General features: G+C 49.5%; 1 protein-coding gene across 4 annotated transcripts in view; it reads right to left on the bottom strand.

Moving 5' to 3' along the window:
* The window catches only part of VPS13A (vacuolar protein sorting 13 homolog A), a 2146181-nt gene that overhangs the window by 138299 nt on the left and 1991303 nt on the right, over positions 1 to 16579 (bottom strand). The gene's annotated exons all lie outside the window — the stretch shown is intronic.

Raw genomic sequence — 16579 nt, forward strand, 5'->3', positions numbered from 1 at the left:
TTTAAAAATGAGGAGTCACAGGTCCAATACTTCTACCCCTTTCTGCCTTTGAAGCAGGCATACTTCAAAGGGAAGTCTTTTAGTGCACAAGATGCACAGACAAAGCCCTTTTCAGGTGTCAGTGACAACTCGTCTCACCACTCTAGATCAGGAAAGCCCATCAGCCAGCCTGGTGATGGTCCATCAGGATATGCAGGGCACACCTCATCTTTGTGTGACTGTCTAGTGTGAATGCACAAACAGCCCAACTGTCAGAACTGCCAGTACAAACCAGACTTTGATTCCACAGGCAGACACTAGGAACAGAAGGATAAAGCAAGAAAATGTCCACTTTCTAAAAGTGTCACTTTCAAATGTGCAATTTAACAACCAACTTTACTAAAAGGTGTATTTTCTAATTGTGTGTTCAGGAACCTCAAACTCCAAATCTCTATCTCTTCTCAATTAAAAGTTACACTTGTAAGAGGTTACAAGGCAACTTCAATTATAACCTATGGGAGAGATAGTCCTTGCAATGGTGAAAAACTAAACTGGCAGTATTTCACTATCAGGACATCTCAAACACACCAGTATATGTCCTACCTTTAGTTCATGACCTCCAAACATCTTAAAAGCTGTTGGATGACTAATTTTACCCCTTTTTTGTTTATTTCCCTTACTATGATAGCCTGTATAGGTGCAACAAGGTAGTGTTGGTTAACACTATAGCTGTCTTACATATTACATCCATCGGATATCTACCTATATAGCAGTACTATCGGTAAGTACCCTAGTTACTGGCATGAACCACTTATTGGGGATGGTATACAATCACCATTTCTCTTTACAGACATAGAAAAGGCTGTTACTATATAATGAGTTTACTGCGGCCCCACAGCTTCATTTTCTTCTTTTGCATGGCATGTCTCTTCCATTTGGTGACTTTCTTAGGTGATATTTGTAGTACTACTCCTAAGTCTCTTAGACCTCTGTCTTTATTTTTATCTGATACTTCCCACAGTGAGTATGGGAAGCCTCAGGGATTCTCTCACTTAGAATCCTTATCTGGCGTTTCTTTTCCTTTAAAATCTTGGTTCTTTTTTTTATCTATTCAATGTTCTGTGTGAAATTGGGAATTTTTTCCCATCCATGTCCTTAACTCTGGTCCAATAAATTCTCTAATATTTTTCAATGTATGGGTTTATATTGAAAATTGTATTCGTTGTTTGCACTCTATAGGTACCCCTTCTTTGTTTTGTGAAACCATACTATTTGGGAAGGTCCTGAGGAAGGTGGTTTTTCATCTGTCATACTCCACCGAAACGCGCATCGACCTTATTTTTACAGACTCTGTTGAACAATTCCATCCAGACTTATTAGTTCTATATCTCAGTCTGAACCAGATGTGTATGATGGTTTGGGTTATGTATGAGTATGCCAGGTTAGATTGAGTGTGTCTGACAACTGCGATTTGTCTGCATTACTTTTTCCATTGAGGGGTCCACAGCACAGTGTTGCATTTTTGCATAAGTCTTCAATGCATTGGTTTATTTTTTATTTTGTATAAAAAGAAAACTTTGTTAAAAATAAATATGTACTTTGTTCTATGAAAAAAAGAAAACATTAATGGATTTTGATACAACTGCTTTGAATAATAAACTATGAAAAACAAAATACAATGTTGATTTGCTCAGACATTGCTTATTTACATGTTTAACCCATACTAGATTAATTCTATAAATCTAAAGAAATATAGGTCGTGAGGGAGTTTTTATTGTTTATTATATGTCCTACCTTTCACATAGACTGCACCCTGCCCATAGGGTTACTTTGTGCCTACTTAGGGGTGCCTTATATGTAGAAAAGGGAAGGTTAGGGCCTGATCAACAAGGCATTTTAAAACTTCATACACAGACACTGCTGTGGCAGGCCTGAGACATGGTTTGCGGGCTAGTCATTTGGGTGACACAAACAGTGGCGTTGTGAACCCTTTGTCAAGAGGCACGGTGCCTCTGGACATGCCTGGAACATCAGGGCATATACTTTTTGTGAGAAGTAGTCCTGAGCGCAGGTCGATGGCGTAGTTCCGCTCCACATGGCATCGTCGTAGGCCCCAGAAGTGACTTGCGTGGTGCCTATATGGGCACTACCCCGGTGTGCTGGCACGGAACCGAAACTGCAATTGTGCAAATAAGGGAAAGGACACCATGGCAGAAGAATGAGATGAGTTGGAAAGAACACTTCACATAAACATATTACAACAGTCCCTGTAATGTGAGCGGGGCCAAGAGAACAGGGGGGGAAGGCCAAGGATAATAGCTAAAATTACTGAGCCAGAGCTCTGTGACATAGAAGTGGGCAAGGCAGAGAGCACAACCAAAAGTTAAAGAAACGCATTACACGAGCCGACTGGACTATGGAAACACCCTCTACGCAGGTACTACCACAAAACTCCAGAAGAAACTCCAACGAATCCAAAACGCCTCAGCCAGACTCATATTAGACATCCCACGCAACGAACACATCTCTGGTCACCTTAAAGACCTCCACTGGCTACCCGTCAATAAGAGGATCACTTTCAGACTGCTTACCCACGCACACAAATCACTCTACGACATCGGTCCAGAATGCCTCAACTCACGACTGTCCTTCTACACCCCCTCCCGCCAACTACGTTCTTCCAGCCAAGCCCTCGCCACTGTACCTCGCATCAACAAGACCACCATGGGAGGCAGATCCTTTTCATACCTGGCTGCTAGAACATGGAACTCACTCCCCGCTTACCTTCGCCTTACCCAGAACCACCTAGCATTCAGAAAGCAACTTAAAACTTGGATATTCGACAAGTAATCCTCCCCCCTTCCTAAGCGCCTTGAAACCCTCTGGGTATGTAGTGCGCTATACAAATTCTCTGACTTGACTTGACTTGACTTAGTCAGAGGAAACACTTTAAGAGGGGAGGAGGCTTCCTGGGACTATGCAATGCAGAATCCTCGTGGTGGGCGAGGCAACAAACGTCCAGGACATGAGGAAAAGCGCAAGAACGCTAGCAAATACACACTTCGCCCTAGGGAAGCAGGAGAACATAATTAATTAAAAAGATATCTAATAAAAGATGGTATATAATATATATAGAAAGAGGTATGAATATATATATATATATATATATATATATATATATATATATATATATATATATATATATATATATATATATATATTCACTTAAAAACCATAGGTTTCAGGCCTTATATAGTTAGGAATTAGCATTTAAAAAACCATTGAAATTGCTCCTATATAGTTAGTTGTACTAATTATATTTCGCGCACCCGCAATCCATTGCTGATGATGTCACATATTACATCATTCATGACATGGTCAGTGACATCACTGATGACATCACTGATGACATCTCAAATGACATCACTGATGATATCATTCATGTGATAATACGATGCACCTCCTCACACTCAGATAGGTCAGAACAAGGTTCAAGTCCCACTGAGGCATCACGAAAGGAACAGGAGGAAACATATGAGTGATGCCCTTCAAAAACCTATTTACAACTGGGGACTTGAACAAAGAGGGCTGATCAGGGAGCCTTAAGAAGGCGGAAATAGCAGAGAGGTAGCCCTTTATAGTGCCTAGAGAAGAAAGAGGAGAACCTCTGAAAGAGGGGCAGAAAGGGGATCCACAGCCTTTGCTGTGCACCATGCCACAAATTTGTTCCACCTGCAGGCATATACCGATTTTGTGGAGGGAGGCCTGGCTGCCAGAATCACATTACAAACTTTAGGAGGCAAGTCAAATGGACTCAACTGCCGCCGCTCAATCTCCACGCATGTAAGTGGAGTCTGGACAGGTTCAGGTGGAGGACCGTCCCCTGCTGCTGTGACAGAAGGTCCTCCTGAAGAGGCAGACCAATCGGGGGATCGACAGACATGTTGAGTAGCTTGGGATACCAGTATCTTCGCGCCCAGTCTGGAGCCACAAGGATAACTTGGGCCACGTTGCGTCTGATCTTCAGCACTCTGGGCAGAAGTGGTATAGGCGGAAAGGCGTACAACAGACCGCAGCTCCACTCGCGACGTAAAGCGTCTCAAAGCGAGTGCCACCTTGGAAATTCCAACGCGCAGAACTGATGACATTGCGTGTTCTCTTCGGTGGCGAATAGATCTAACCAAGGCTCTCCCCACTGCTGAAAGAGGCCTTGCGCCACGTCCGAGTTCAGACGCAATTCGTGATCCATCATGCACCGGCGACTGAGTTCGTCCGCCCTGGCGTTCAGAGAACCTGCCAGGTGTTGAACCACCAGGGTCACGCCCTGATGTTCCAGCCACTGCCAGAGGCGCAGAGCCTCCTGGCATAGGGTCCACAACCCCACCCGCCCTGTTTGTTGGAGTACCACATGGCGGTGGTGTTGTCCGTGAACACCTGCACTACACTCCCCCGGACAGAGGGGAGGAATGCCTTTAGTGCAAGCCGGATCGCCCGCAGCTCCAGAAGGTTGATGTGGAGCCGGGACTCAGCTGGAGAACAGAGGCCTCTGATCTCCACCTCCCCCATGTGGCCCCCCCCAGCCCTGGAGGGCGCGTCCATCACAACTACGTGCTCCGGTTGGGGTAGGGAGAGGGATCTGCCGTGGACCCAATCGCGGTCCGTGAGCCACCACTGCAACTGTCTTGCAGTGCCCTCCGAGATGAAGACATGGTCGGACAAGTTGCCCTGATGCTGGGCCCACTGAAACTTCAGGTCCCACTGCAGAGCCCGCATCCGCCACTGGGCGTGATGCACCAGAGGATGCAGGAGGCCATCAGCCCCAGAAGCCGCAGGGTCAACCTGACCGAGACTCGGGATAACGGCTGAAAGATCGGAATCAGAGCCTGAATATCCCAAACCCGCTGTTCGGGAAGATAAACCCGAAACTGTGCTGAGTCTAGAACCGCTCCGATGAAGAGGAGCTCCTGAGAGGGACACAGGTGTCCCTTCGGCACATTGATGGAGAACCCCAGCAGGTGCAGGAGGTCGGCCGTAGTCTGGAGGTGGCTTACGACTGTCTGGGGCGAGCCCGCCTTCAACAACCAGTTGTTGAGGTAGGGGGAAGACTGAAACCCCTAACCTGCGCAGATGAGCTGCGACCACCGCCCTCACTTTCGTGAACAACCGTGGGGTGCTGGTAAGGCCGGAGGGGAGCACGGTAAACTGAAAGTTCTCGTGGCCTACCGTGAACCACAGGTAACGCCCGCGGGCCGGCAGGACGGGGATGTGAAAATAAGGGTCCTGCAAGTCCAACGCTACCATCCAGTCTCCCGGGTCCAGGGCAGCTAAGACCTGAGCCAAAGTCAGCATCTTAAACTTCTCCTTCCGGAGGAAGCCGTTGACGTTCCGCAGGTCCAAGATAGGGCGTAGGCCCCCTTTGCCCTTCTTGGGAAACAGAAAGTAGTGGGAGTAACAACCACACCCTACTTGTGGCCCAGGAACGCACTTGATGGCCCAGAAGATGAAAAATAGCCATAATCCCCAAACAAGGGGCAGAAGGCATGTCTAAAGACAGCCAGGCCAGTAGTGAAACGGTAGGGTTGGTACCAGAGGTGTCATTTAAATGTTTCCAATTTAAAAGTGAAAAGCAAGAGCAGCCTTGCAAAATGCAGAGGCAGATTAAAATAGGTTATGCAGAGGCATAGAAGAGAAAGGGTCAGCCGAGAAAGTCACTCATGCCAAAATACGGACAGGTCATGTCTGCAAAGAGCCTAAGAGGAAAAGAGGGCAGGAGCTTGTCTTGCCAGCGTATAGCGAGAACTTTCACCAGAGGTGCTAATGCCTGAAGAATGAAAAAAGGGACACCATCTAGGACAGGACCAGGCAATGCACCTTATGCCAAGAACCATGCCCCTTCCCTTGCGTTAGCCAGGAAAAAAGGGCACCAGATAGAGTGGAAGGAAAGAACCCACTGACTAGTAAGGAGAAACAATCAACAAAAGGGGGTGGGGCAAGAAGGACCCTCAAGCTTCATCTTCCAACTTGCACCAAGGCACCAAAACACAGCATGTGGAGTCCTCTATAAGCGGTACTATGGTGTCATATACATATGGAGGAATACCTGTAAGGCATACAGACGAAGTACCCAGTAGAACAGGGAACATGGCAACATTGCACCCGCACACTACCATGAAAACACCACGATCAGAACTTGGGTAGAAAGCAAAACACCACCATGCAGCTGCCAGTATAGAAACTGAGCAGGGCCAAACTGCTGGTGCAGGCACACCACACTGGATGCCACGTGGAGGTGACAAGTGAAAAAAAGAAGAAACCAACAGGCACCACCCTAGACCGGCTCACAGAGAAAAGAAATGAAGGAAGCCATCTCCAGCCAGACTGAGTGCGGGGGGAAGAGAGGCTGGTATAGCAATGAGGTATTAAGATCCACTTTAACTATCCCAAAAACGACACAAAGCAAAGTCAGCTTGACAAACAGATATTGACCTTTGAAAGGCATGTTCATCAAGGTGGACTGAACAGCCTGTGATAAGTTAGAGGTGCGTAGCCAGGCACACCAGCATAAAGTTACCAAAAGGGCCATGGCTCGTCCAAGGGACGATATCCATGCCACAAAGAATCAGCAATTTAGCCGCATGACGGCCATCCTGAACCAGCTCCGTAAGAGCGTCCCAAGAGTCATCAGGGACGGAAGAGAGAAGGAGCGAGACCGAAACCCACAAGAGAAAAACTGCCCAAAACACAAACTGCATTAAGGGACAGCAAAGCGGAGCAGGTGGTAGAAAAGGGATATCGACCAAGAGCATCTAGACTTTAAGACTCCCTGTCTGGTGTAGTGTCAGGCATGGCGCTGATACCGGGAGAGGCTGTAGCAGCCGGAACCACAATGCTGCGCATAGTAGGCTGACAGGAAAGGCAGAGCAGGTCTCCATGGGCAGTAGGATGCCTATGAGCTATAGACAGGCCCACTGAGGCCCTTGGAAAGGGTTAGCCCAGGTTCAGTTCCCATCTGGCCCTGATGAAGCACCCCAAGTAGGGGATCAATGGCCACCTCCACAGCAGGAAGCTACAGCCTCAGAACCACAGCAACTCTCCACAAAAGCTCAGCAAAAGCTGAGCTAGCCTCCAAAGCTCGGCGAGGAGGAGAAATAGGCCAGGGGATGGGGAAGAACCAAGGTCAGACACCCAATTAAGTTCCGGAGGAGACTGAAGGACATCAGTTGTGTGATTGCCACCATCACCAAAAAAATTGTGTTCCAAGGGTAAATAGCAGGGGGCTCTTTTGAAAGCAGAGGAAGGTAGCCTGGAACTTGGGTCTTGGGGTTGTCACGCTCCAAGCACCAGAAGATCTCCAAATGTGGGTCTGTCACTGACATCTGTCGATGATAGATGCCACATGTTTTGAAACCAGCTTAGCAGACATCCCGATACACCAAGTGACATGGTCTCAAAAAAGTCTTGACAAAAAGTCAAAAAAGACTGGGGGATCTGTGTGCGGTGCAGAAGAAAAGAACTGGTGTTGGTGTGCTGTGGTGGCACCTATATAGACACCACGCTGTCACTTATAGCGTGTATCAGACTCCACCACCGCTAAGCCCTGATTGCCACTGGCAGAGCGACAAGCCACATGAACATTGATTAAGTGAGACCCTGGTTCCCCGCAACCAACACTGGTCATGGCAGCAATTACATGCTCGGGGAGCGAAGAGCGAAGCGGAGGAGAATAGCAGCAGACACAGGGACGGGCGGTTCAGCAGCAAAGAGACCACACCCTTAGCCTGCCCGCTTCAGAGAAGATGGTGGGGATGGCCTTGTACATGGCATAGCCCCTTCAACTACCCGAGGCCAAATGGTGACGCTGGAAAGAACACCCCGGCTGCAAGGGGCTGCACCAGCATCACTGGGTGAAGCCCTGAGCCACCTGTTCACTCAAATTAAGGAAGTGTCTGGGCAGCTCAGTTGTGAGTGGCTTATTGACAACTGCTTGTGGTGACCCCAGAGGGAAGAAAGGAGGTGGGAAGACCAGGCATAGAGCATGCAGAGAAGATGCGCTCCCGGTGAGTGGTCCACAGAAACGCAAGCGTTATGGACAATGAGGTGGTTGCTTGCACACACTCAAGGAGGCAAAGGAGGATGAGCCGGTGCTGATGTGAGGATTGGAGCGTCAGTGAGCAGGATGCCTGCAGGCCCTTAAGGTGGAAAAGGGGAGCAAGGCGGCACAGACAAGAGTATCCGGGGAGCTCCAGCAACAGCTTGAGGTCTGGTGAAAGAAGGGATAAGAAGGAGTGGGGGAGCAGGAGGCTGTGAAGTTCGGAGGCCAGCTGGAGGTCTAGCAGCAGTGACAGTTCATCCAAGCAGACATATTCAGCCCATGCGCATGTAATAGGAACGGTGACCCGCAGCAAAAGGAGATAGGCTCTCTGTGAGGACGCACAATCCCTGGAGGCCCGACAGAAAATTTTTCCCCTCATTGTTCTACCTCTTCCCTTCTGTATTTTCAGACCTTCCCCGGGGACTTCTATCCCTTTAAATCCCTCGGCTGGCCAGGTCATATGACGAGGTCACATGAGTTTCAAGGCTTGAAGACGGAAGACGCCGGAGCTGGTTGTTGTTCGTTGGAACCGTCTCGTGAAAGGGAGGAGGAGACGCTCGTGAGGACTTTTGAAGTGCTGCCTTGGAACGTCGTGGGACTAGCTCGGGAGAACGAGGAATCACCCTTCATCGAGGAAACTTCCAGGGAGGAGGAGAAAGCGGACAGGAGAACAGACGGGCATCCAGACCCTACCTGGCAACGCGGAGACTCCCGCCACGGCCCAGGAGGGTCGTGGCTGAACAAGGTACGAGGACGCCTTGGGTTGGCAGTGGGGCATACCGGTGGTGAACAGAAGGGTGGGGGTGGAAAGGGAGAGAACCCCTAGCCCCAGAACGAGCTTACCTGTGCACATTTGAGAGCACTAGCGAACACTGGTGACGGTAGTGGTGGTTTTCCCTTACACTCCCTTGGCCTACCCGCGACATTAGAAGGAAGGGGAAACCCCTTCCTGACCACTCTTGTTTTTGTTTTCTTTCCCCATGGTCATGTCCATCAACAAGCTGACTGTCAAACCAGCCACAGAAGGGGAAATATAGCGACCCATTCAAGTCCACTCCACCAGGATAACAAAGAAGGAAAGCGGATTACATCTCCCATAATCCCTTGTAGGAAGAACCGTATCACCAATCCCTAACTCCTTTTATGAGAACTGCCTCACTATTCCCATAAACCCCTGCTTTGTACCACTTACCAAGTCTGCTTCTCTGCCAGGCCACACTCTCACTATGTCATCAGCCAATGGAAAGAGCGCTAGCGTGAGCAGCCAGCATGTAAGAGTTCGCTAGGGCCCTGGAGACAGATAGAGCCAGCATGGCGATGTAGACCACTAGCAGGGCAGATAATTCTCCAGTGGCATATGGTGAGACCCTATAAGGCGATACAGCATCACAAGAGGGGCCGATGAAGCAGGTTTAGGTGTTCATGAACACCCAGCAGCGCATCCAGGCGCACCATATGAGAAAGCCAATGATGGGATGCAAGTGGGAATAGTCAACTCCACCACTCAAATGCCAACTCAACAGCAATACCCGGAATTTTGCACAGTCAGGTGAGTGGCATCAACCCACAGCAGAGGCAATGACTGCAGCAGCAAAAGCGTAAGTGGCAGAATGCGCTCACACAGTTTTGCTCAACGGTTGTAGTCCTCCATTGGTGGCCATGTCAAGATGTTGGAGGATATGACCCCCGTCAGGCCCACCGCGCAACTTGCCAGATGCCACTATATGGCCCGACTATTTGCACAAGCAAGTGGTGCAGGAGCAGTTGGGAGCAGGAACGGGTGCAGGGGGGACCAGCAGGGGCAAACGCAGTAGTACTAGATACCCCTCATGCAGAAACAGGGCTTGCAGCATCAGAGGTAGCAGGTGGATCTGAATTTAGTCGCACAGGATAACAGAGAGGAAAATAAAAAGGAGAGGTGCAGGCCAAGAATCTAAAGGCCAATTGACAAGTGGCTTCACGCATTTAGAACACTGGCTTGTGTATGTGTTGAAAATTTCCCCCAGATTACAACTGCACCGTTCCTGTATGAGCCAAAAGTGCCATGAGGCCCAGTGTAAATAACAGGAAGAGGCCTGGCTGTGGTATGATAAAGGTTTTAGGGCCAAGATGCAGGTATGGTCCATAACTGACTGGAATTACCAGGATGTCATGGGCTTCACCCACAACTAGGTAGCATCGAGCAAAGGGGTGGACACATAGGAGTACACTTGTCGGACCTACGGGGAAAAGAAAAAGCAGGAGTGGTCGCAGCAGGGCAGGTGACGTAAACCTTACTCTGGAGGGAGCTCTGTCAAGTACCAAGCAATCATTTGCTTGAAGTTTGAGAAGGGTGATGGAAGTGGGGCCGGGCATGCAAATTGACACACACCTGCAAAAATTGTGGCGGATATCAACCAGCTATTGAGCGCAAGAAAGGAATAATAGGTAGGGAGAAAAAAAGTCCTCCCCAAAAGTACTAGTGGGGCTCGCTAACTGAAGGTGTAGAAAGTGAGAGGGTTGAAGGCTGAGCTCCCATCCCATACGTAATACGCAGCTCACAGGATCACTCAGCAAATATCACAAAGAGGATGATGCACAGCTGTTGGCAAGAAGCTTCAGTGAAGGTTTCCCTATTCCATACAGTGGCCCCCAGACAGGGCACCTCAGTCGGAACCTCAAGTCGGTTGAGGAGAATATGGAGGTTTGCGCAGGTGTAAGGTGGCCAAAGAACGCCAGGTAGGCCGTGCAGCAAGCCCTTTTGAGCACCCTCCCTCAAACAAGTTTCTTGGCTCTACTCTCATGGGGTCCCAAAGAAAAAATAGGGTCGGTTTAGATGTATCTACCACCTCTTATACCCGCTGGGAGAGTCAGTGAACGACAGGCTGAACGAAGAACTATGTTCGGTGTTCTATTCCACACTGGATGAAGTGGTGGATAAGCAGAGGGATGCCTGAAGAGGGGAACCCATGGCCAAGGCACACATTACATCTGCCTTCTGCCTCCTCCTGGTGCACCCAGATAGTTATCATTTGCTAGGTTTCCAGCTTGATGACTTCCTTTTCATAGGGGACCCAGATTCTACACAGTGTACCACATTCCTAGGTCAGTTTATCACTTTGGTAGGCCACTGGCACAAGACTGAAGGTCCATCATCACGTTTGACCTTCGTAGGTATAGAGATGAACTCTGGAGACGGTGTATAATGGCTGCCAGCACCAGAAATAGCAGACTTAAGGCAAACGATTGAGGACTTCCTGGGCAAAAAGAAAGTGACCTTCAGGTTGGCCAGCAGCTGCTTGGCAAACTCAACTTTGCAGGACGGGTTATCATAGCAGGGTGACCATTCGCCAAACGCTTGGCATGGCTGACAAAGGGCCTCAGCAAAAAGCACAATAGGATCAGGCTAACAAGCAGGGTGAAAAGGGATCTTTGACTATGGCTATCCTTTCGCACTGATTTTAATGGATGGGACACTAATGTGGAGGAAGTCCAGGGTGACTGCTGAGCAACTCGAGCTCTTCAACAAAGCTGCAGGTGGCAAACAGTTTTGTAGCCATAATGGGATTGGCCTGGTGTGTAGAGCGGTTGCCGGCCTTGTGGTACAAGAGCGGCCTGACAAAAACACAACACAGTTGGAGCTCTTCCCAATTGAGGTGGCATTCTGAATCTGGAGACAGAAGTTAGCTAACAAACAAGTAACACTTTGGTCAAATATTCACGATTTAGTGAGGCTGATAAACCTGAGCGTGGCAAAGCGCCATAAGCTGTTAGATCTACAACGGCATTTAGTGGGTTGCCAATTGAGCACTAACATAGCCATAATAGTCACAGGAACACTCTCAAAATCTCGACATACATCGATGACACCCTCAGCACCGCCGAACACCTGCGCTTCTAGATCCACACCGACCCCAACACCACCCTCAGAGGAACCATCGTCTACAGACCCCCCGGACCCCGACCACAGTTCCGCGACTCCATCGCCGACTTCGTCAGCACACACGCCCTCGCCTCCACGGACTACATCCTCCTAGGGCACTTGAACTTCCACCTCGAGAACAAGAGCGACTTCAACTCTTCCACCCTGATCGACAACCTTGCAAACCTCGGACTCAGACAACTCATCGCAACACCGATCCAGTCCACCGGCCACACGCTGGGCCCCATTTTCTCAGCAAGCTCCCACGTCTTCTTCAACCACATCACCGAACTCCACTGGACGGACCACCCTTGCATCCACTTCACATTCCGGAAACCAACTACACACCACCGTACCCAACTGATGCCTCGCCGCTGCTGGAGGAAAGTCACAGAAAACCAGCTAACTACCGCCCGAAGCCCACCCACAGACCCGACTGACCCAGACGCCGCAACCCCAGACAGTGGATCAACGACTGCGCTAACACCCTTGCCCCGCTCAAGAAACCCTCCAACAGCCTCACCAGAAAAAAAGCGAGCTGGTTCTCCAAAGACCTCCAGGCCTCCAAGCAAACCTGCAGAAAGCTAGAGAAGAACTGGATCCGCAAACGAACACCGGAAAGCTACGCAGCCCACAATAACGCCACCCGCAGACACCACCACCTCATTGGACCCGCCAAAAGGACCTCCTTCGAAGACCGACTAGACAACAACGCACACAACAGCAAAGAGCTCTTCAACATCGTGAAGGAACTCTCCAACCCCAGCTCCAATACCAACGACATCCCACCCTCACAAGACCTGTGCGACTCGCTGGCCACCTTCTTCCACCGCAAGATCGCAGACATCCACAAAAGCCTCAAAGCCGCGACCGCCCAAGCAACCACCGAGACCACCACCCACACCAACCGCCTGATCTCCAGGACCAACATCAACAACGATGACAACATCAAGATCATGAACTCCATCCACTCCGGTTCCCCGTCAAACCCATGCCCACACCACATCTTCAACAAAGCCGTCAGGACCATCGCACCCCATCTCTGGAAAGCCATCAACATCTCTTTCGAGACAGCAACCTTCCCAGAGAGCTGGAAGCATGCCAAGATCAATGCCTTACTCAAGAAACCCAAGGCGGACCCCAAGGACATCAAAAACTTCCGAACCATCTCCCTGATCCCGTTCCCGGCAAAGGTCATTGAGAAGGCTGTCAACAAACAATTGACCAGATTCCTCGAGGAGAACAGCATCTTGGACCAGTCCTAGTCCGGGTTCCGCAGCAACCACAGCATCGAAACTGCCCTCATCCCCGCCACCAATCACATCAGGACTCTGCTAGACAACTGAGAAACTACGGCCCTCATCCTCCTGGACCTGTCAGCCGCCATTGACACGGTCTGCCACCGCAAACTACGAACACGCCTCCACAACGCCGGGATCCAAGAGAAGGCACTGGACTGGACCTCCTCCTTCCTCTCCGGCAGAACTCAAAGCGTCCGCCTCCCCCACCTTCCGCCCAAAGCCACCTAGATCATCTGCGACGTACCACAGGGCTCATCCCTCCGCCCAACGCTGTTCAACATCTAGATGGCACCACTCGCACATGTCGCCCGACTGCACAACCTCAACATCATCTCTTTCGCCGATGACACCCAGCTGATCCTCTCCCTCACCAAAGACCCCCACACTGCCAAAACCAACCTCCATGACGGAATGAAGACCGTCGCCGACTGGATGAGAAACAGTCGACTGAAGCTGAAAAAAGAAAGTGACCTTCAGGTTGGCCAGCAGCTGCTTGGCAAACTCAACTTTGCAGGACGGGTTATCATAGCAGGGTGAACATTCGGCAAACGCTTGGCATGGCTGACAAAGGGCCTCAGCAAAAAGCACAATAGGATCAGGCTAACAAGCAGGGTGAAAAGGGATCTTTGACTATGGCTATCCTTTCGCACTGATTTTAATGGATGGGACACTAATGTGGAGGAAGTCCAGGGTGACTGCTGAGCAACTCGAGCTCTTCAACAAAGCTGCAGGTGGCAAACAGTTTTGTAGCCATAATGGGATTGGCCTGGTGTGTAGAGCGGTTGCCGGCCTTGTGGTACAAGAGCAGCCTGACAAAAACACAACACAGTTGGAGCTCTTCCCAAATGAGGTGGCATTCTGAATCTGGAGACAGAAGTTAGCTAACAAACATGTAACACTTTGGTCAAATATTCACGATTTAGTGAGGCTGATAAACCTGAGCGTGGCAAAGCACTCATCCTCTGATTCACCCCCTCGGCCTGGGACGACTCCTGGTGGCCGACCGCACTAGGAACAGCTCCAACGCCCACCGAGCACGCACGCAACCTAGGGGTCATCCTCGACTCCACCCTCTCCATGACAAAGCAGGTCAACGCCGTCTCTTCCTCCTGCTTCAACACCCTCCGCATGCTCCGCAAGATCTACAAGTGAATCCACACCGAAACGAGAAGGACGGTCACCCAGGCCCTCGTCAGCAGCAGACTGGACTACAGAAACGCCCTCTACGCAGGAGTCTCGGCCAAACTCCTGAAACAGCTCCAACGCATCCAGAACGCCTTCACACGCTTGATCCTCGACATCCCTCGCCGCAGTCACATCACACCCCACCTGAGAGACCTGCACTGGCTCCCCGTCAACAAGAGGATAACCTTCAAACTCCTCAACCACGCACACAAAGCACTCCACAACACCGGACCAGCGTACCTCAACAGCTGACTCAGCTTCTACACACCCACCCGGCAGCTCCGCTCTGCCGACCACGCACTCGCCACTGTCCCCAGCATCCGAAGAGTGAGCGCCGGCAGCAGATCATTCTCCCACCTCACCGCCAAGACATGGAACACCCTCCCCATCCACCTACGGCAGACCCAAGACCTACTGACCTTCAGAAGACTCCTCAAAACCTGGCTCTTCGAACAGTAGCAGCATTCCCCCACCCCCCTAGCTCCTTGAGACCCTCACGGGTAAGTAGTGTGCTCTACAAATGCTTTGATTGATTGATTGAAGAGGGAGGTGGGTAAGGTTGTGACAGCTCAGCCCTTTTTTTTGCAGTGGACAAGGTTCTGGCAACTGGTACTTTGAGTGGGACAGGATATGACGCCGTCCACCCCACGGCTATGGAACACAGTAGACCGCAACTAACCTTCCTGGTTGACAGAGTTCTCGCTCCCAAGACCACCGCCATATATATTAAGTGCTGCATGGTCACGGGTTGTAGAGACATGCAGGGGGAAATGTCGAGCAAACAGGTGGAGAAATGTATACACCGTGGATACATGAACAAAAAAACAAAGTCCAGGGCGCAGGCACACCTAAAAGGTCACCCATTTTTCAAAAGTTACGTTTGGGAAATGATCCAACCAACTCCTTCTACTGCCGCACAGCCATGCGCGGGTGAGATTTGTTCCAAGGCAGAGGCAAGGGCATGAGGCAGCCTATTGCTATAAGTCACACAGCTACACTCTTGCTGAATAAACCACATTCCTCTGACCTTTGACTCCGGCATTATCTTTAACATCCCTACTTATGGCAACAAGAATGAGAACACTTTGCTCCTGGTATATCCTTTGCCGAATGGTTGGTGAAGTGTCCGATGGTAAACTTACATGCTCCCTGTGGTGCGCAATCCTGACTAGAGCCCTCAGTGTGCCACAATCCCTAAACACTAGACATGCTACTCATCTTTTTGAATTTTTAGGAGGACAATGGTCCTTGTTATGAGAAAATTGGAGCAAAAAATAAATATAGAATAGAATCAACTCTATATGATTGCTATCCAGCTGGATAGTATGATTTAATCAAGCTTATTAGTAGGTATGAAAACAAGAACACAATATACAGTGGGATACAGTCCTGTATCCAATAGCACAAAAGTAAACCAGAGAGTGACAAAGTGACAAAATACAAAAACAACACAGTCAGGCGAAACACATAGATGCTTGTTCTAAGGTGTAAGAGAGAAAACAAGAGTGATAACTAACACAGCCGTTACACATGGTATATAAATAATATGTGTGCACAGTGTTTAACAGGTCAACAACGTTTCGATCCCATTTACATAATCACTGGGATCCTCATCAGGACAGAAATAATGTTTGCCTGTACACGAATACGAGTAATCAACTGATTATATAAATATTAGGAAAAAAGGAAAAATAGGGGAGAAAGGGAATGATTAGTGAGGGAAGCTTCCCATTACGCATAGAGCTGGTAACGCAGTGAGTCCTCTATGGAAAGAATAAAGACTGAATAATTTAGCGTTAGAGAACAGGGCGGTGAGTAGGTGTGGGAGGTCAAGATCCAGAGACATACAGTTGTGGTTGCGCGTAGGATTTAAAAGTGAAACTATGTTCAAGGTTGTAAAAAGGATAAAAACGGTAGTGAACATGCAAAGTAGTGAAATGTACACGCTGCGCTTGAACTGATCAAGGAACAGGGAGGGAAGTAGCGCTATCATTCCTGCCGATGGAAGGAATAAATTACCTAAAGAGGTAAGTCTCATGGACTGGGGTCAAGATTTGCAGGTATCACGGTCCCGGATAGAGAACCGCCAGTGCCTATGAGAGAGAATCAGGGCATTAAGCG

The sequence above is a fragment of the Lissotriton vulgaris genome, chromosome 3_1 (genome assembly GCF_964263255.1).
Source record: "Lissotriton vulgaris chromosome 3_1, aLisVul1.2, whole genome shotgun sequence".
Classification (NCBI taxonomy): Eukaryota; Metazoa; Chordata; class Amphibia; order Caudata; family Salamandridae; genus Lissotriton; species Lissotriton vulgaris.